This window comes from Chlorocebus sabaeus, chromosome 21, assembly GCF_047675955.1.
Source record: "Chlorocebus sabaeus isolate Y175 chromosome 21, mChlSab1.0.hap1, whole genome shotgun sequence".
Taxonomy (NCBI): Eukaryota; Metazoa; Chordata; class Mammalia; order Primates; family Cercopithecidae; genus Chlorocebus; species Chlorocebus sabaeus.
In genome coordinates, this window is record NC_132924.1 from 73,048,392 (window position 1) to 73,068,977 (window position 20,586).

The window sequence follows — 20,586 nt, forward strand, 5'->3', positions numbered from 1 at the left end:
TGATACCAAAACCTGGCAGAGACACAATGAAAAAAGAAAACATCATCCCAATATCCTTGATGAATATCAATGCAAAAGTCCTCCACAAAATACTGGCAAACCAAATCCAACAGCACATCGAAAAGCTTATTCACCACGATCAAGTAGGTTTCATCCCCACGATGCAAGGCTGGTTGAACATACAACAATCAATAAATATGATTCATCATATGAACAGAACCAAAGACAAAAACCACATGATTATTTCAATAGATGCAGAAAAATCTTCAATAAAATTCAACATCGCCGCATGTTAAAAACTCTCAATAAACTAGATATTGAAGGATCATACCTTAAAATAATAGCTATTTATGACAAACCGACAGCCAATGTCATACTGAATGGGCAAAAGATGGAAGCATTCCCCTTGCAAAGTGGCCCAAGACAAGTTTGCCCTCTCTTACCACTCCTATTCAACATAATATTGCAAGTTCTGGCCAGGGCACTCAGGCATGAGAAAGAAATAAAGGGTATTCAGTATAGGAGTAGAGCAAGTAAAACTATCTTTGTTTGCAGATGTCAGGATCCTATATCTAGAAAACCCTATTGCCCCAGCCCAAAAGCTTTGTAAGCTGATAAACAACTTCAGCAAAGTCTCTGTATACAAAATCAATGTGCAAAAACTGTGAGCATTCCTATACATCAACAGGCAAGCCGAGAGCCAAAGCACAAATGAACTCCCATTCAAAATTGCCACAAAAAGAATAAAATAGCTGGAAATACATCTAATGAGAGAAGTGAAGGTCCTCTTCAAGGGAAACTACAAACCACTGCTCAAAGAATTCAGGGAGGACACAAACAAATAGAAAAATATCCCATTCTCAGGGATAGGAAGAATGAATATCATGAAAATGTCCATACTGCCCAAGGCTATTTATAGATTTAATGCTATTCCCATTAAACTACCATTGACATTCTTCACAGAATTAGAAAAAAGCTATTTTGAAATTCATATGGAAACAAAAAAGAGTCCAAATAGCCAATGTAATCCTATGCAAAATGAACAAAACTGGAGGAATCATGCTAGCCAACTTCAAACTATGCCACAGGGCTACAGTAAACAAAACAGCATGGTAGTGGTACAAGAAGAGACACATAGACCAATGGAACAGAATAGAGTAGCTAGGATTAAGACCACACACATACAACCATCTGATCATCTAAAAACCTGACAAAAACAATGGGAAAAGAATCCCTGTTTAATAAATGGTGCCAGGAGAACTGGCTAGCCATATGCATAAAATTGAAACTGGATCTCTTTCTTATACCATATACAAAAATAAACTAAATGTGGATCAAAAACTTAAGTGTAAAACCCAAAAGTATAAAAACTCTAGAAGTAAACCTAGGCAATACCAATCAGGACATACATACTGGCAAAGATTGCATGCAACTGCAACAAAAGCCAAAATTGACAAATGGGATCTAATTAAACTAAAGAGTTTCTGCATAGCAAAAGAAACTATCAACAGAGTAAACAGACAACCTACAGAATGGGAGAAAAAATTTGCACACTATCCATCTGACAAAGGTCTAATATCCAGCATCTATAAGGAGTTTAAACAAATTTACAAAAAATAAACAAACAAAAAGTAGGCCAAGGACATTAACAGACACTTCTCAAGAGAATATATACATGCAGCCAAGAAACCATATGAAAAAAAGGTCAATATCACTGGTCATTAGGGAAATGCACATCAAAACCTGAATGAGACACCATCTCACACGAGTCAGAATGATTACTACTAAAAAGTCAAAAAATAATAGATGCTGGTAAGGTTGTGGCGAAAAAGGAATGCTTTTACACTGTTGGTGGGGGGTGTAAATTAGTTCAACCATTGTTGAAGACAGTGTGGCAATTTCTCAAAGACCTAGAGGCAGAAATACCGTTCGACCCAGCAATCTCATTACTGGGTATATACTCAAAGGAATATAAGTCATTCTATTATAAAGACACATGGATATGCATTTTTATTGCAGCACTATTCACAATAGCAAAGGCATGGAATCAAACTAAATGCTCAATAATGATAGACTGGATAAAGAAAATGTGGTACATATATACCATGGAATACTATGCAGCCATAAAAGGAATGAGATCATGTCCCTTGCAAAAACATGGATGGAGCTAGGAGGCTATCATCCTTAGCAAACTAATGCAAGAACAGGAAATCAAATACCACATGTTCTCAGTTGTAACTTGGAGCTAAACGGTGAGAAAACATGAATACATGGTGGGAAACAACACACAGTGGGGCCTATGGAAGGGCAGCGGGGTGGGAGGAGGGAGAGGATCAGGAAGAATAGCTAATGGATGCTGGGCTTAATACCTGGGTAATGGGATGATGTGTGCAGCCAACCACCCTGGCACACATTTACCTATGTAAAACACCTGCACATTCAGCACAGGTACCCCTGAACTTAAAAGTTGGAAATGTTTTATAAATGTTAAGAAAAGTTCAATTTTGCAATATTATTCAGGCATTTAAGCCTATTTATATACATTTGAAGGAGTCTAAACAGTTTACAAAAAAGATTACTACCATATCATTGTGTTTTGCTTTATTCTTTAGTAGCTTCATCCACCTGATCTCAGATATGTTTTTTCCAGAGAGGCATAAAGAAATATGTATTACTGAATATTATTTTATAAATCGATGAGATTATTTGGGTTAAAATGTTTCAAATGGCTAGAGAATGGTTCATGTCTAGGTAGTTATTGGAAAACTCTGAATTTAATGCAATACCAAGAATTTTGGTAAATACAAAATAATAAATGTTAGCGAAGACTCCAGGTGGCACATTTGTTCTGTAATTTGTATGAACTGTATTTTCCTATTTACCCATAAATATTTCAGCAATTAACTGAATCTTTTTCAGGGAATTTCTACTGAAAACACAAAAGTGTTTTATCTATGAATGCTAAATAATGATTATTTAATGCCAAAGGTATAAGCAAGGATGTACACTTTTAATTGTAGCATGTCAATAAGCTATCCATTCACAACTTCCTAGATTTTTAAAGTAATACTTAATCTGTAATTTTATGAGAAAAGACTGCGAGTGTGTGCATATATTCAGGCACATTACTTTTAAAGAATATGAATAGAAACAGATTATGTGCCATAAACCTATTACAACCTTTATAAACTTCAAAAGGTTATAATCACTGCTTTGTAGTGTTTTGTGGTATTTTATAACAGTTGCTTTTCTCACAAATGAAATAAGAATTTATATTAATTTTTTAAAAGACCTACTAAATTCTATTAATATATAAATGAACACTCAAGTCTAGTGTTAGATTGATAGTAATACTTGCTGAGGTTGAATTTTATGGAAATAGAATTTCTTTTTTAAAATAGAAACTCTTTTGTGCTTCAGAGTTTTATTTTCAAAGGGAAATTGAACCTAGACTCTGACTGAACATTTGTATAGCATTATTTCATGGGTTATAGCAAAATATGCTTATTTTCTTATTTTTTATCATCTCTCTAAATGGTCACCTTGGAACCCCGTGTTTTCTTTCATAATAATGAGTTTGCAGAACCCTAACTGTTCCTAGACACTGAGGCATAGTACAGCCTCTTCCTCCCAAACCGAGATTCATCCCCCTAATTGTCTACTCTGATACCTACTGCTTTCTCTCCTTCCAAATGCCTCTCCAGAGCTCCTCTGAATGAAGTTGGCTGACATCATTCATACTTTCTTCTCCCTTGCATCAAACTGCAACTGTGTTAGCTATCTGTTCTTATCTGCTCTTCTATAATGTCTCAGAGATACGTTTCCTTGAATTCATAGACTTAACACATTATATTTGTCACAATAAGTTTTTCTACATTCTAATAGAATAAGTTATTCTATTACCTTACCCTGATAAGTTTTGTCTTTCGATACAATAGATTTCTAGTTATATTAATAACCGACATACATACATGTAATTCCTTCCCTCCACACTCCTTAATTTATAATGCTAGGTAAAGTCCTATTCACCCAAAAAACCCAGCTCAAATATTCCTTTATACTTAGCAACAAAAGATATTAGTATTTTTTCATGTCATATAAACATTTATTAATCTTACCTCATTTATTATAAATATATGGCATTTTCACATATCTATTTTATTTATTTATTTTAGTTACAAAAGTAATGACCAGGTGTAGTGGCTTACGCCTGTAATCCCAGCACTTTGGGAGGCAGAGGCAGGTGGATCAAGAGGCCAGGAGTTCGAGACCAGCCTGGACAACATGTTAAAACCCTGTCTCTACTAAAAATACAAAAATTAACCAGGCATGGTGGCAGGGACCTGTAATCCTAGCTACTCGGGAGGCTCAGGCAGGAGAATCGCTTGAACCCAGGAGGCGGAGGTTGCAGTGAGCCGAGATCATGCCATTGCACTCCAGCCTGGGTGACAGAGCAAGATTCCATCTCAATAATAATGATAATGATAATATAATAACAACAACAACAACAACATAGATCTTATTTCAAAAAAAATCAAACACTATACACAAATATCATTTGGAGGTTTTTTGTATTTGTTTTTTGTTTTTTTTTTTTTGAGATACAGTCTTGCTCTGTCACGCAGGCTGGAGTGCAGTGGCACAATCTCAGCTCACTACCACCTCATCTCGTGGGTTCAAGCGATTCTCCCGCCTCAGCCTCCCGAGTAGCTGGAATTACAGGCACCTGCCATCATGCCTGGCTAATTTTTGCATTTCTGGCAGAGATGGGGTTTCACCATGTTGGCCAGGCTGGTCTGAAATTCCTGACCTCTGGTGATCTGCCCGCTTCAGACTTCTAAAGTGCTGGGATTATAGACGTGAGCCACTGCACTTGGTCTGGAGTTGTTTCCTTACTAATGTTATGCTTTATAGGACAAGTTCCATATATAGAGACTATCTCATTGGAAAATCACTTTTTTGAAAACAAAGGCCAAAAAGCACATTAGTGAGTCTTTGCATTGAGGCATTTAAGACATTTTATTCAGTATTTTGTGATATATAGATGCAGACTAATAATTTCCTATCCAATACTTACAGTCTGTAAATTCTCAATACTTTGCCTAACTGATAATAGATGTTCAATAAATGTTCAATACTACTCTTAAACCACAGTTTTATTTTTCAGTTTGAATAGAATTGATCTTTTAAAGCTTAAACAATACCACAAAACCTTGTTATAATTCAGTTGCCTAGTTTCCAGGTAGATCAATTATTTAGATAGCAGCAATCAGCATCATGACTTTAAAAGATACATGCCATCTAGAAAACCGAAGATATTACTATCACCTGGAGGTAAATGTCATTGAATGACTTCAGGCCTTTAGAAGAACTCAGTTTGTTTTTGTAGATAATATTTTAGCAGTCAGTATTTGGGCATAGTTTTATGACTCATAATGACTGAAAAACATAGATATTTAATTTCAGCAAGAAAGAAACTTGGAGAAAAAACAAGGTCTTGTAGGAAATTTGTTTTGTCATTTTAAAGCTGCCAAGAGGAATGCAAAATGTTTTGTCTCCTCTAAATAATGTCAATTACTGCTTTGCAAACAGAAATGGCAAAATTCTCAGGAAACAATTGAGACCAGATAATTGCTGGACAATTGCCATCCTTACTTTATAATCTTTATTCTTTCAGCCATTGTGACTGAATGCTTAGTCCTCAAATAGTTTCTGATCATTCATCCTTGTAAAAATACAATAGGTTACTGAGTTTCAAAGCTTTCATTTCTGTGACTTTGTTAGAAGTTAGTCTTGCGTGATTATCACAGAATGCATGAGACTATATTACCAGAAAGGCTCTCTAGAATTGTTGAGATCATTATTAAATATCAGACAGATATGAACTTAAGTGGGCCAGTGGTAGGATGGATGAAAACAGGTTATGATGTGGGAGATCAGAAGTTGGAATTTATTATTGCAGACTTTACTGAAAAATGTTGGTTCCCAAGTCACCATTCATTTGTCTTCTTAAAGAGTATTTGTCTCTCATTCTTCATCCGTTTGGCTGCTTTGTATCAGGTGAAATTGTTCCTGGACTCTCAGAATGGGCTTGATTAGTTTAAGGGTAAGTATATCCTCACACCCGTGACCAGTGACTGGCCAAGGAAACAAGGCTAAATGAAACAGTACCTGGCACTCCATGATGACATGTGACACAATTTGGGTCAAAAAGATATAAGAAAAATGCTTGAGAGAGACTTCTGAGGAAGTATTTTTGTTCTTTTAAGAGAGAACACCAGAAGAGGTAATATCCTTCCTTGCACTGTGTGTATGCTCTACATACTTGGGACTGGGAACTCAACAATGTGAGAATGAGCCTGGCCACACAGAATCAGTGATGAAGCCATGGCTAAGGTCTGTACATACGTGTATGTGAGTGAAGAGAGTTCCACATTGATCATGACATTTTGAATCAGATATTCCTGTTGCTTTAGAGAACAGGCATTTCCTTTGAGTGTAAGGCTGTTTCATTTTATTTACTACTTACATTGGGTTCCTCTTACATTAAAAAATTTCAGAGTGGTGTGGAAATTGTTGTTTCTAGTTAAAATTCAGAAATTATTCTCACTTTAGCTAATACCTTTACATTTTTCTCATACAATCTCTCTTTTCAAGACGTTTTGACACAATACTGTATTTTTGGGTATTGATGTCATTGGGCAAATAAAAATTTGATTTGTTTAGCTATGTGGTGATAGTATTTATATTGAAACTTATGAGTTTTTCTTTTTTTAACTTATGACTAATGATATTCATTTATGTAGGAATCATGACCTACATAATGAAATATGAAAACATCATCTTGAACTAATTGGGGATTTTCCTCTTTAATATCACATACTCATTACTTGCACCTAAAAGCCTCAGAAAACATGGGTTCAATACCTGTTCAGCACATGTGTGTTTCCCATAGGCCTCAGCAGTAGCAGTAGAAATAATATTTAGAAATATTTTATTTCAATAGACATTTTAGTGAGTGTCTAGTATGGGCTACATATTATCTTAAAACTGGAGGCAGATGATCAAGGAAGAAATGTTTCTCCATGCTAGCCATGAAGGATAATATGTTCTAATGTGTATATATATGGAAATATACAATGAATCAGGAAATAATTCCAACAAATTTCGATTTTGATAAGTGCTATGAGAAAAATAAGTAAGGTAATGGGATAGACATATTCCTCTGGGATATGCCTGTGGAAAGGGAAAGACTGAGATGCGTTAGTGAGAAAGGCTTCTTCAAGAAGAAGAGAGCAGCAATGTGAGTATCCATGGAAGAAGGGGTTTCAGTAGAGACAAGGAAGTAAGATGAACCATGATGGTTAAGAGCTTGGCATAGTCAATGAACACTATACCCTTTAAAAAAGATTGTCTGAGATGAACTGTAAGCGTTAAAGAAGAGCCATATATTTTAACTGCAGTGATAAGCCATTGAAGGTATTAGATGAAAGAGCAATATATTTTATATTAAAAATATTGTGGCTGCTGCTTTATGGAGAATGATTTGAAGAAGTAAGAAAAGACTCAGGAGAGCCACTTAAAAGACTAAAGTTATGGGATCCTTGGGGTGTCACTTTTCCAGCCAGAAATCTCTGTGGTCAGTGGCACCAATGCCTGAGTTTTGCTTGAGCCCCCTGAACTCATTACACCCACTTGGCCTGGCAGGCTGTGCTTGGCTCATGCTATTGGCTTGGATCCCACATCTGCCAATGGTGAGCCAGGCATGGAGTGAGGGGTGTGTGATCTAGCAAGCATGGAATCTGGCTATTGCACACAGCTAGATATGCTGGCTGTGGCAGAGTGGGCATCTCCAGGCACCGGCATGGGTGCCGACTTCCTGTGAGGCTGAGGCTGGACCAGGTGTACAAGAAGCAGCTTCTACAGCTGGCACCGGGAAACAGGGTGGTGCCCGGAAGTTTGCAGATACCAGGAATCACAGAGCTGCAAGGAGGGTATTACAGCCCTGTCTTGGGGAGCTCCTAGGTCTGGGCCTCAGCTCTTTTCTCTTCTCTCCCTCTCGTCACCTGCGATGTGGCTGCAACTCTTCTCTCCTTCTCGTCACCCATGTTGTGGCTGCAGCTCTTCTCTCCTTCTCTCTTCTCTCCTTTCTGTCACCCACAATGTGGTGAGCTAGCGGCATGTTTCAGCTCTGTTTGTGTTATAGCTCTTTTGGTCCTCCTGTTTGGTGGGTCCTGAGCTCTCATCCCAAGTCAAGGAAGACTAAGGTATGTGGACAAGTGGAGGGTAAGCAAGGTGAAGAGGTGTTTTACTGAGTGACAGAACAGCTCAGAAGAGACCTGCAGTGGGTAGCTCCTCTCTGCAGGCAGATAATCCTGTTGTCTGCTCAGTTCTCAGCAGAAAGGAGACCCACGACGGGTAGTTACTCTCCATGGGCAGGTCCTCCCATTGTCTGCCTGCGTCCAAAGTTTCCATGGGCTTCAGAGGGGAGGAAGTGCATGCTGATTGGTCCATAGGCGGCCTTGGGTGGACCAGAAAAAGTATCATAAGTTCTCACTCTGGTCCGCAGAACTGGCAGCCCGTCCTCCAGGCCTCAGGCCATCCCTGGCCTGAGGGGGGGTTTCACCAGAGACCTGCCCCTTTCAGCCCAGAAGCCTATCTTCTGTCACCATTAACCTCTGCCTTCTGTCACCATTAACCTGCCACCAAAGGTGCCCACAGTGCCCAGGTTGTTCATGCTGAGGTGTGGCTGCAGGTCCACGCCGAACTGCCTTTAGCATCCCCCCAGGCTCCCTCCCCTGCTTTTTGGTGCCCAAAGTCTGTAGGGGGCTGAGGTGGCAAGGGGCTGGTGTAACAGCACTGCCCCACGTGAGTGCACACCTGGCCGGATTGTTACAGTGTGGGGGCTCAGCCACAACTTCGCTCTGAAATCAGAGTGGGCGCCCAGAGTGGGGAAAGGCCACGTAGTGGGAGCAGGCACTTCCAAGCTTTCGGGGGCAGGTAGGCTTCCTGGGCCTCAGAAAAGTGCAGATTCCTGGGTCTGCAGCCATGGCTGGGCAGCTACAGCTGCACCCAAGTAGGCTGAGATCCTGCCTTTCCAACTTGGAAGGGGATAGGGCTTACACCTGTTTCTAGCTCCCACCAACTCCATAGATTGGGTAGCCCTGCCTGTGCCTCCCCACTTCAGCTGGTGTCATGGCACTGGCCACTCCAGATGGGCTACCACTGCTATCACTACCACTGAAATCCAGACAGGAGATGACAATACAATTTAGACACTGGCATCAAAGGAGGAATGCAATGATGCATTTCAGATTTTTTTTGAAATTGAAAACAGGGTTTGCCAATTGATTGGAGTATAAGAGAAAGGAAGGAATGAAGTTTGGGTATAAAAGGGGTAGGTATCAATTACATTTGCTGTACTTACGATGTCTAATTGCAGAAAAAGAAACAACAAACGCTGGCTGTATTTTCATTGAGTTTGTGTTAAATGTTCATGTTGAATAAGAGAAAATTGATACCGTGTCCAGAATTGGTGGGTTCTTGGTCTCACTGACTTCAAGAATGAAGTTGCGGATGCTCGTGGTGAGTGTTACAGTTCTTAAAGATGGTGTGCCCAGAGTCTGTTCCTTCAGACGCTCAGATGTGTCTGGAGCTTCTTCCTTCTGGTGGTTTTGTGGTCTCGCTGACAGTACTGAAGCTGCAGACCTTTGCAGTGAGTGTTACATCTCATAAAGGTGGCGTGAACCCAAAGAACGAACAGCAGCAAGATTTACTCTAAACAGTAAAAGAACAAATCTACCACAGTGTGGAACGAGACCCAAACGGGTTGCGGCAGGGTGGCTCAGGCAGCCTGCTTTTATTCCCTTATCTGGCCCCACCCACATCCTGCTGATTGGTCCATTTTACAGAGAACTGATTGGTCTATTTTACAGACAGCTGATTGGTTTGTTTTACAGAGTGCTGATTACTTCCTTTTACAGAGAGCTGATTGAACCATTTCGACAGGGTGCTGATTGGTGTAATTACAATCCCTGAGCTAGACACAGAGTGCTGATTGGTGCATTTACAATCCTCTAGCTAGACAGAAAAGTTCTCCAAGTCCCCACTAGATTAGCTAGATACAGAGTACTGATTGGTGTATTTACAAACCTTGAGCTAGACACAGAGTGCTGGTTGGTGCGTTTACCATCCCTTAGCTAGACATATAAAGGTTCTCCAAGTCCCCAGTAGGTTAGTTAGGTACAGAGTACTGATTGGTGTATTTACAAACCTTGAGCTAGACACAGGGTGCTGATTGGTGTATTTACAATCCCTTAGCTAGACATAAAAGTTCTCCAAGTCCCCACTAGACTCAGGAGCCCAGTTGGCTTCACCCAGTGGATCCCGTACTGGGGCTGCAGCTCAGCAGCGCCTGCACTCCTCAGCCCTTGGGCAGTTGATGGAACTGGGCACCCTGGAGCAGGGGGCAGCGCTTGCCAGGGAGGCTGAGGCCACGTGGGAGCCTACTGCTGGGGGATAGTGGGGAGGGGGTGTGGAGGTGTGGGAGGGAGGTGGTGGATGGGAGGTGGTGGGGGAGAGGAGTCAGGGGAGGAGTGGGGAGGAAGGGGGTTCAGGCATGGCGGGCTGCAGGTCCCTAGCCCTGCCCCGCGGGGAGGCAGCTGAGGCCCGGGGAGAACTCGAGTGCAGTGCCAGCAGGCCAACACTGCTAGGGGACCTGGCACACCCTCTGCAGCTGCTGGCCCTGGTGTTAAGTCCTTCACTGCTCTGGGTCGGCAGTGCCCGCCAGCCGCTCCAAGTGCGGGGCCTCGGAGCCCGCGCCCACCAGGACTTGCACTGGCCTCTGAGTGCAGCCCGCAGCCCCGGTTCCCGCCCGTGCCTCTCCCACCACAGCTCCCTGCAAGCAGATGGAGCCGGCTCCAGCCTCGGCCAGCCCAGAGACAGGCTCCCACTGTGCAGTGGCAGGCTGAAGGGCTCCTCAAGTGCCGCCAGAGTGGACACCGAGGCAGTGCTGAGAGTGAGGGCTGCTGGCATGTTGTCACCTCTCAATATCTTCATGATGTCGGATTTTCTTCTCCAAGATTGTGGTATGTCTTTCAACTTGCTCAAGTTTTACTTTCGTGTTTTTCAGAAATGATTCAAGTTATCACCATTTGTATTTTTATATTTTGTGTATTTTATCATAAGAACTTAAAAATCTGTTGTAAATAGGTTATTCTTACCCATACATTGTCTAACAGGTCATCATTCACAGAGAAGCAGGAAATTATTTTTGTATGTCAATTTTATATCCTGTCAGCATGGTGAATTTATTGCTTTGGTTTTCTTGATGCATAATATATCATCTACAAATAGAGAGTTTTAGTTCTTCCTTTTATATTCTTAAGCCTCTATTTGCTTTCTCTTATATCATTGCATTGGCTAATGCCATTAATACAATGTTTAAACAGGTGTGAACCATCACACCCAGCGGCCAATCTTGTCTCATTTCTGATTTTGACTATAGCCAGTGCTTCACCGCCATGTCAGATGCTAACCTTTGAACTGAGAAATATACATTTTTGTAATTTTCGTGATATATGTATCAATTCCTATTTGTTGATGGTTTCATTGGTAATAAAAATAGTATTTATTTGTCAAATGCATTTTTAGCATCTCTGAGACACTATTGAGATATTTATCCTTAGGTATACAAATATGCATAATTAATGGATAATACAATATTGAAGGGTGCTTACACCCTTGGAATAAAATTCTCTTGATTATGAGGTATCTTATTTTAATGTTCATGTTTTTATGTTTTGAATATTTATTTAGAACTTTTATACATAAGTGCTTACAGGTGTAACTGATTGCCAGTTTTCTTTTGTGTACAGTATTTATCAAGTTTTGGAGGTATTACTCCTCATTTTTTATCTTTTTGTGAAATAAAAATTGGTTTCTTCTACATGTGTGAGCTCAGTATTAGTAAAGTTTTTTTGTAAAAAATAATTTATTTCATGTAGTGGATTTTAAAAATTTATTGTCTCAAGATAAAAAAAATTGATTTGGTGGTTTTTGTACCCTTGTCATTAATTTCCTATTTTTTCTAACATGGTTGTGTGATGTGTGATGAAATGTCTATTGGGCTGTTTTTGTTTGTTTGTTTTAGGGACAGGGTCTTACTATGTTGTCCAGGCTGGCCTTAAACTTCTGGGCTCCAGTGATTCTCTTCCCTTAGGCTCCTGAGTAGCAGCTGGGAATATAGGCACAGAATGCACCATTGCATCTGCTTTGGTATTTATTTATTTGTTTATTTGCTTTTGAGATGGAATCTTGCTCCATTGCCCAGGCTGGAGTACAGTGGTGTGATCTTGGCTCACCGCAACCTCCGCCTCCTGGGTTGAAGTGATTCTCCTGCCTCAGCCTCCTGAGTAGCTGGAATTACAGACATGTACCACCACACCTGGCTAATTTTTGGTTTTTTAGTAGAGGGGGTTTCATCAAGTTGGCCAGGCTGGTCTTGAACTCCCGACCTCAGATGATCCACCCGCCCCAGCCTCCCAAAGTCCTGGGATTACAGGCATGAGACACCACACCTGGACTCTTTTTTGGTTCCATATGAACTTTAAAGTAGTTTTTTCCAATTCTGTGAAGAAAGTCATTGGTAGCTTGATGGGGATGGCATTGAATCTATAAATTACCTTGGGCAGTATGGCCATTTTCACAATATTGATTCTTCCTATCCATGAGCACGGAATGTTCTTCCATTTGTTTGTGTCCCTTTTCATTTTGTTGAGCAGTGTTTTGTAGTTCTCCTTGAAAGATCCTTCACATCCCTTGTAAGTTGGATTCCTAGGTATTTTATTCTCTTTATAGAGCAATTGTGAATGGGAGTTCACTCATGATTTGGCTGTCTGTTTGTTATTGGTATATAGGAATGCTTGTGATTTTTACACATTTATTTTGTATCCTGAGACTTTGCTGAAGTTGCTTATCAGCTTAAGGAGATTTTGGGCTGAGACAATGGGGTTTTCTAAATACGCAATCATGTCACCTGCAAACAGGGACAAATTGACTTCTTCTTTTCCTGATTGAATACCCTTTATTTCTTTCTCTTGCCTGATTGTCTTAGCCAGAACTTTCAACACTGTGTTGAATAGGAGTGGTGAGAGAGGGCATCCCTGTCTTGTGCCAGTTTTTAAGGGGAATGTTTCCGTTTTTGCCCATTCAGTATGATATTGGCTGTCGGTTTATCATAAATAGCTCTTATTATTTTGAGATACATCCCATCAATACCTAGTTTATTGAGAGTTTTTAGCATAAAGAGCTGTTGAATTTTGTCAAAGGACTTTTCTGCATCTATTGAGATAATCGTGTTGTTTTTGTTGTTGGTTCTGTTTATGTGATGGATTATGTTTATTTATTTGCTTATGTTGAACCAGCCTTGTATCCCAGGGATGAAGCCGACTTGATCATAGTGGCTAAACTTTTTGATGTGCTGCTGGATTTGATTTGCCAGTATTTTATTTAGGATTTTTGCATCCCATTGAGGGATATTGGTCTAAAATTCTCTTTTTTTGTTGTGTCTCTGTCAGGCTTTGGTATCAGGATGATGCTGGCCTCATAAAATGAGTTAGGGAGGATTCCCTCTTTTTCTGTTGATTGGAATAGTTTCAGAAGGAATGGTATCAGCTCCTCTTTGTACCTCTAGTAGAATTCAGCTGTGAATCTGTGTGGTCCTGGACCTTTTTTTGTTGGTAGGCTATTAATTATTGCCTCAGTTTCAGAGCCTGTTATTATCTATTCAGAGATTCAACTTCTTCCTGGTTTAGTCATGGGAGAGTGTATGTGTCCAGGAATTTATCCATTTCTTCTTGTTTTTCTAGTTTATTTGCATAGAGGTGTTTATTCTCTGATGGTGGTTTGTACTTCTGTGGGATTGGTGGTGATACCCTCTTTATCATTTTTTATTGTGTCTGTTTGATTCTTTTCTGTTTTCTTCTTTATTAGTCTTGCTAGTGGTCTATCCATTTTGTTGATCTTTTCAAAAAAGCAGCTCCTGGATTCATTGATTTTTTGAAGGGTTTTTTGTGTCTGTATCTCTTTCTGTTCTGCTCTGATCTTAGTTATTTCTTGCCTTCTGCTAGCTTTTGAATTTGTTTGCTCTTGCTTCTCTAGTTATTTTAATTGTGATGTTAGGGTGTTGATTTCCTGCTTTCTATTGTGGGCATTTAGTGCTATAAATTTCCCTCTCTGCACTGCTTAGAATGTGTCCCAGAGATTTTGGTACATTGTGTCTTTGTTCTCACTGATTTCAAAGAAGATCTTTATTTCTGCCTTCATTTCATTATTTACCCAAAGTAGTCATTCAAGAGCAGGTTGTTCAGTTTCCATGTAGTTGTGTGGTTGTGAGTGAGTTTCTTAATCCTGAGTTCTAATTTGATTTCACTGTGATCTGAGAAGCAGTTTGTTGTGAGTTTTGTTCTGTTACATTTGCTGAGGAGTACTTCCAACTATGTGGTCAGTTTTGGAATAAGTGTGATGTGGTGCTCAGAAGAATGTATATTCTATTGATTTGAGGTGGAGAGTTCTGTAGATACCTATTAGGTCTGCTTGGTGCAGAGCTGAGTTCAAGTCCTGGATATCTTTATTAACCTTCTGTCTTGTTTATCTGTCTAATATTGGCAGTGGAGTGTTTAGGTCTCCCATTAGTATTGTGTGAAAGTCTAAGCCTCTTTGTAGGTCTCTAAGGACTTGCTCTATGAATCTGGGTGCTCCTGTATTGGGTGCATATATATTTAGGATAGTTAGCTCTTCTTGTTGAATTGATCCCTTTACTATTATGTAGTGGCCTTCTTTATCTCTTTTGATCTTTGTTGGTTTAAAGTCTGTTTTATCAGAGACTAGGATTGCAACCCCTGCTTTTTTTTTTTTCTTTCTATTTGCTTGGTAGGTCTTTCTCCATCCCTTTATTTTGAGCCTGTGTGTGTCTCTGCACGTGGGATTGGTCTCTTGAATACTGCACACTGATGGATCTTGACTCTTTATCCAATTTACCAGTGTGTGTCTTTTAATTGGGGCATTTGGCCCATTTACATTTAAGGTTAATATTGTTATCTGTGAATTTGATCCTGTCATTTTGATGTTAGCTGGTTATTTTGCTCGTTAGTTGATGCAATTTCTTCCTAGCATCAATGGTCTTTACAATTTGGCATGTTTATTCTGTGACTGGTACCAGTTTTTCCTTTCCATGTTTAGTGCTTCCTTCAGGAGCTCTTGTAAGGCAGTGATGACAAAATCTCTCAGCATTTGCTTGTCTGTAAAGGATTTTATATCTCCTTCACTTATGAAGGTTAGTTTTGCTGGATATGAGATTCTGGGTTGAAAATTCTTTTCTTTAAGAATGTTGCATATTGGCCCCCACTCTCTTCTGGCTTGCAGAGTTTCTGCTGTTAGTCTGATGGCCTTCCCTTTGTGGGTAACCCGACCTTTCTCTCTGGCTGCTCTTAACATTTTTTTCCTTCATTTCAACCTTGGTGAATCTGACCATTATGTGTCTTGGGGTTGCTCTTCTCAAGGAGTATCTTTGTGGTGTTCTCTGTATTTCCTGAATTTGAATGTTGGCCTGCCTTGCTAGGTTGGGGAAGTTCCCCTGAATATTATCCTGAAGAGTATTTTCCAACTTGGTTCCATTCTCCCTGTCACTTTCAGATACACCAATCAAATGTAGATTTGGCCTTTCCACATAGTCCTATATTTCTTGGAGGCTTTGTTCGCTTCTTTTTCCCCCTTTTTCTCTAAACTTCTCTTCTCACTTTATTTCATTAATTTGATCTTCAGTCACTGATACTCTTTCTTCCAGTTGATCAAATCAGCTATTGAAGCTTGTGCATGCATCACATAGTTCTTGTGCATGGTTTTCAGCTCCATCAGGTCAATTAAGGTCTTCTCTAGACTGTTTGCTCTAGTTAGCCATTCATCTAATCTTTTTTCAAGGTTTTTAACTTCTTTGCGATGTGTTCAGACATCCTCCTTTAGCTTGGAGAAGTTTGTCATAATCGACCTTCTGAAGTCTACTTCTGTCAGCTTGTCAAAATCATTCTCTGTCCAGCTTTGTTCCGTTGCTGGCGAGGAGCTGATATGCTTTGGAGAAGAGGCGCTCTGGTTTTTAGAATTTTCAGCTTTTATGCTCTGGTTTCTCCCTGTCTTTGTGGTTTTATCTGCCTTTGGTCTTTGATGATGGTGACCTACAGATGGGATTTTGGTACGGATGTCCTTTTTGTTGATGTTGATGCTATTCCTTTCTGTTTGCTAGTTTTCCTTCTAACAGTCAGGTCCTTCAGCTTCCGGTTTGTTGGAGTTTGCTGGAGGTCCACTCCAGACCTTGTTTGCCTGGGTATCACCAGTAGAGGCTGCAGAACAGCAAATATTGAAGAACAGCAAATATTACTGCCGGATCCTTCCTCTGGAAGCTTCGTCTCTGAGGGGCACCCAGCTGTTTGAGGTGTCAGTCGGTCCCTACTGGGAGGTATCTCCCAGTTAGGCTACACGGGGGTCAGGGACCTACTTGAGGAGACAGTCTGTCCATTCTCTGAGCTCAGACGCCATGCTGGGAGAACCACTGGTCTCTTCAGAGCTGTCAGACAGGGACATTTAAGTCTGCAGAAGTTTCTGCTGCCTTTTGTTCAGCTATGTCCTGCCCCCAGAGGTGGAGACTACAGAAGCAGTCAGCCTTACTGAGCTGCGGTGGGCTTCACCCAGTTCAACCTTCCCTGGACACTTTGTTTACCTACTCAAGCCTCAGCAATGGCAGACGCCCCTCCCCCTGCCAGGCTGCTGCTTTGCAGGTCAATCTCAGACTGCTACCCTAGCAGTAAGCAAGGCTCCATGGGTGTGGGATTTGCCACAGGCATGGGGTATAATCTCCTGGTGTGCCGTTTCCTAAGACCATTGAAAAAGCGCAGTATTTGGGCAGGAGTGTCCCGTTTGTCCAGGTACCATCAGTCATGGCTTCCCTTTGTTAGGAAAGGGAAATCCCCTGACCCCTTGTGCTTTCTGGGTGAGGTGATGCCCCGCCCTGCTTCGGCTTGCCCTCTGTGGGCTGCACCCACTGTCCAACCAGTCCCAGTGAGATGAACAAGGTACCTCGGCTGGAAATACAGAAATCACCCATCTTCTGTGTCGATCAGGCTGGAAGTTGCAGACCAGAGCCTTTCCTATTCAGCCGTCTTGGAAAGGAATTGAGCCTGGTTTTTAAAAAAAGAATTATTCATCGCTTTTTTTCTAGTTAATTTTTCCCAGTTAATTTTTCCCTTCTTTTATCTTTATGAATTCCTTTCTTCTCTTTCTTTTGGTTTGCATTTTCTTGCCCCTGACATTTTGAGTGGGATGTTTAATTTGCTGTTTTCATTCTTTTATTTTTAAATAAAACGAATATTTTTGGCTATGAGTTTTCTTTCAAATACTGTTTTAACTACGTCCCATGAGATCTTATTTTATACAGGGTCATTGAATCTTTATGTAAAAGGTTGTATTTTGATCATAGAACATTGTTTTCTTTTCCATTTTATGTAATCTGTCGAGATATTCTTTATGGGCTATAATTTTTATTTTTCAAGATATTTTCATGTGTAATTGGTTAGAAGCTATATTTTTAATATTGGGGTGAATATCTCATTAAATTATGTAGATATAAATAGATTCTATCTAGATTCTCACATAATCCTTTTACTCTTGACCTAAGATGGTTTTATTGTAATGAATTATCTTATCTTAGTGTGTTTCTAATGCACCATTTGTAGATCCTCTTTTATAAAAATGGTTTTTATATTATATAACATTTAGGGATTCATATCTGTTTTAACTTTGCTGTGAAGGTATAACATTATAACATAATAACTCTTATTCTCATTTAATACTTTTTAGCCTTAATTATGTTTTATATGAAGTTATCTCTGCTTTCATTTTTTGTTTTGCTTGTTATTTTTTTCATCCATTCTTTGATTTGTAGCCTCTCAAACCTTTAAAATTGGTTCTCTTGTATACAACACAAAGTTACATTTTGGCGCCATTCTACCTGAAATTTTTTACTTTTAATGAGTTAAGCCTACAAACACATAATAATTAATTATTCACTAAGTAATTACTTTTTTGTTTTCTTATTTTGTTTTAAGTAATAGAAAAGTTTGTATTTTGGTTATAATGTTTACCATTGTGTGAGTATGTCATTCCCTACTTTCCTTAGGAGTATCTATGAATTTTTACAAGAAACAAACAAAATATTCATTTAGTTGTTGTTCTTTCCCTCTTCTTCACCATTTAACTTTGATCAATCATATTATTTTTCTTACTGCTATATTCTTACTCTTACATGTACACATATTTCTTGCATTCAAATATTATTGTTTGATTCCTAACCACTACTTATTACGGAATCTTCTATAACATTTTATTTCCCCATTTCTCTCTCTCTCTTCTGTTCCTGGTTTTCTCTTTCTATTTCGTAAAACATATATTTGTTCTTGAATCTCAGTGGCCCCCTTCCTCTCTCCCTCTCTTTCTCCATCCCTCTTCCTCTATCTTTTCCTCTCTCTTTATATATAGAGTTTTACTTATTCAATGCTTAATACCAAAGTTTTATACAGAATCTCTTCAATCAGCTCCTGGTTGTCTAAGCATATTTTCTAGGAGATTGCTTAGGAAAGATTCATAAACTTAAATTCTTGCATGTTTAAAATTGTTTTCTTAAATCGTCATACTTGAAAGAAAGCTTGGCTGGATGAAACATTATTACCTTACATTTTCTTCCTATGTGTGTCTGGTAAATACTGTGCCATTATCTTCTTGTGTTAACGTTCCTCCCGAGAAGTCTGATGTCAATATAATTTTCTTTACTTTGTCAGTGTATTGTTGTTTTTGGTTGGAGGCCTATAATTTTTATCTGTTATCTTTAAAATCTTATAATGTTAGGAGCATAGTGTTACTGATTAACATCCTAGGCCAATTTTCTCAGGCACACTGTGCATGTTTTTTATATGCAGATCCAGGTATTTTTAAAAATGAGAGCTTTTTGTATTCTAATTAAAAAATATTTGTTCTGTTTCCTTGCTTGGTTGTTTGTTATGTTTTGTTCTTTATTGCTTCTTTTGGTACTCTTATTTCAAGGAAATTGGATTTTCTTTGCCGGTTATGTACATTCCATCTTCTTTGTGTTTCTACCTTCTATTTATTCTTCTCTAACTGTATCATTTGTCCATTTGGTCTCATTTCTAACCTCTTGATATCATTTATTACATTTTAAGTAATTTCTATCATCTTTTGGGTATCTTATGTTTAATCTGAATTTACAAGTTAATTTTGAATTGTTTTCTTTCCCAAGCTTTGTCCTTTCCCATTTGACATCTATTACCTGTCTCTTGTTACCTGTCTCCTCTTAAAGTTTGTAATTTCCATTTTTAAATGTTCTTTCATATCTACAATGTCTTATTTTGTTATATTTTAAATTCTGGCAAGAATCTTACTTCTCAGCAGGTTTTGTCTGTGTCACTTAATGTGCTTTCATTTGAACCTGTTTTGATCCTCATCTTTAGTTTTTCATGAATGCCACGATTTTATTTTTCTTATCCATATTTCATTCTCCTAGAATAATGACTAGGAAGATATTTCTTTTATGTGGTTTGTGGGTAGCAGGTGGCTTTTCTGAGTTCTCATATCAAGGATTCTGCTTCTGTAGCAATAGGAAATGGTGGTTTTTAAATGTATGAAATCATTATTTAGTGGAGGTGCAGTTTGCTTTTATTTTCATATTATATTCCGTTCCAGTAGGCTGTTTGTCATCAACTGCTTCTTTTCCTCTATTTAAAACCAGCTGCTGACTCCGAATGCAACTGCTGCTACAGAAGTCACACACTATCAGATAATTGACAGTCCTCATGGGACCCCACAGGACATATTTTTGTAAAGATTAATAAAGGTAAAAGATATGTTACAGCCACAGAGAGAAAGTGCAGACATTTGTAGAGGAGCATGACTTATCAGTGCAGCCCTGTGGGGTCCTATCTCAGTCACATAGGATGTGGTTCGTCTTTGGTTTATGAGCCACCAAGGTAAATACAAGATATTTTGGTTTTGTACTTGCTTCGACAGCACATATACTAGAACTGGAATTATATAGAGAAGATTAGCATGTCTTCTGCACAAGAGTGACATGAAAATTTATGAAGCATTCCATATTTTTCAGGTTTCAAAATATCACAGTACCCCCAAAATATGCGCAACTGTTATGCATCTTTTTTTTTCAAAAAAGATATCTGATTTCATCTGTGAGTTCATGAGCTTCACTCATGCCAAGGTACAAATTTGTTGAGGAGTCTTTTACACCACACCAATCACTTAGGTAAAACCTAGGCTTTATGACTTGTTAAACCATGTATAACTGTCAATCTATACATTTTCACTAAGCAGTATAGATAACAAGCTAGTACAGCATGTCTCCAGGCGAACTTCAGACTTCATGCTGCACATTATACATAGACAGCTAGTTTATTTAATTTCCTTCTTGTTCAAAGGTCAATATTTGACTTCCAGGCTTCCTCAGAGACAAGC

General features: G+C 39.1%; 1 non-coding gene across 1 annotated transcript; it reads left to right on the plus strand.

Moving 5' to 3' along the window:
- The first annotated feature begins 20,111 nt into the window (after positions 1-20,111).
- Positions 20,112-20,218, plus strand: LOC119626374 (U6 spliceosomal RNA). The gene has a single exon (XR_005242543.1). It is a non-coding gene; the product is annotated as a U6 spliceosomal RNA (small nuclear RNA).
- Positions 20,219-20,586: the final 368 nt, after the last annotated feature.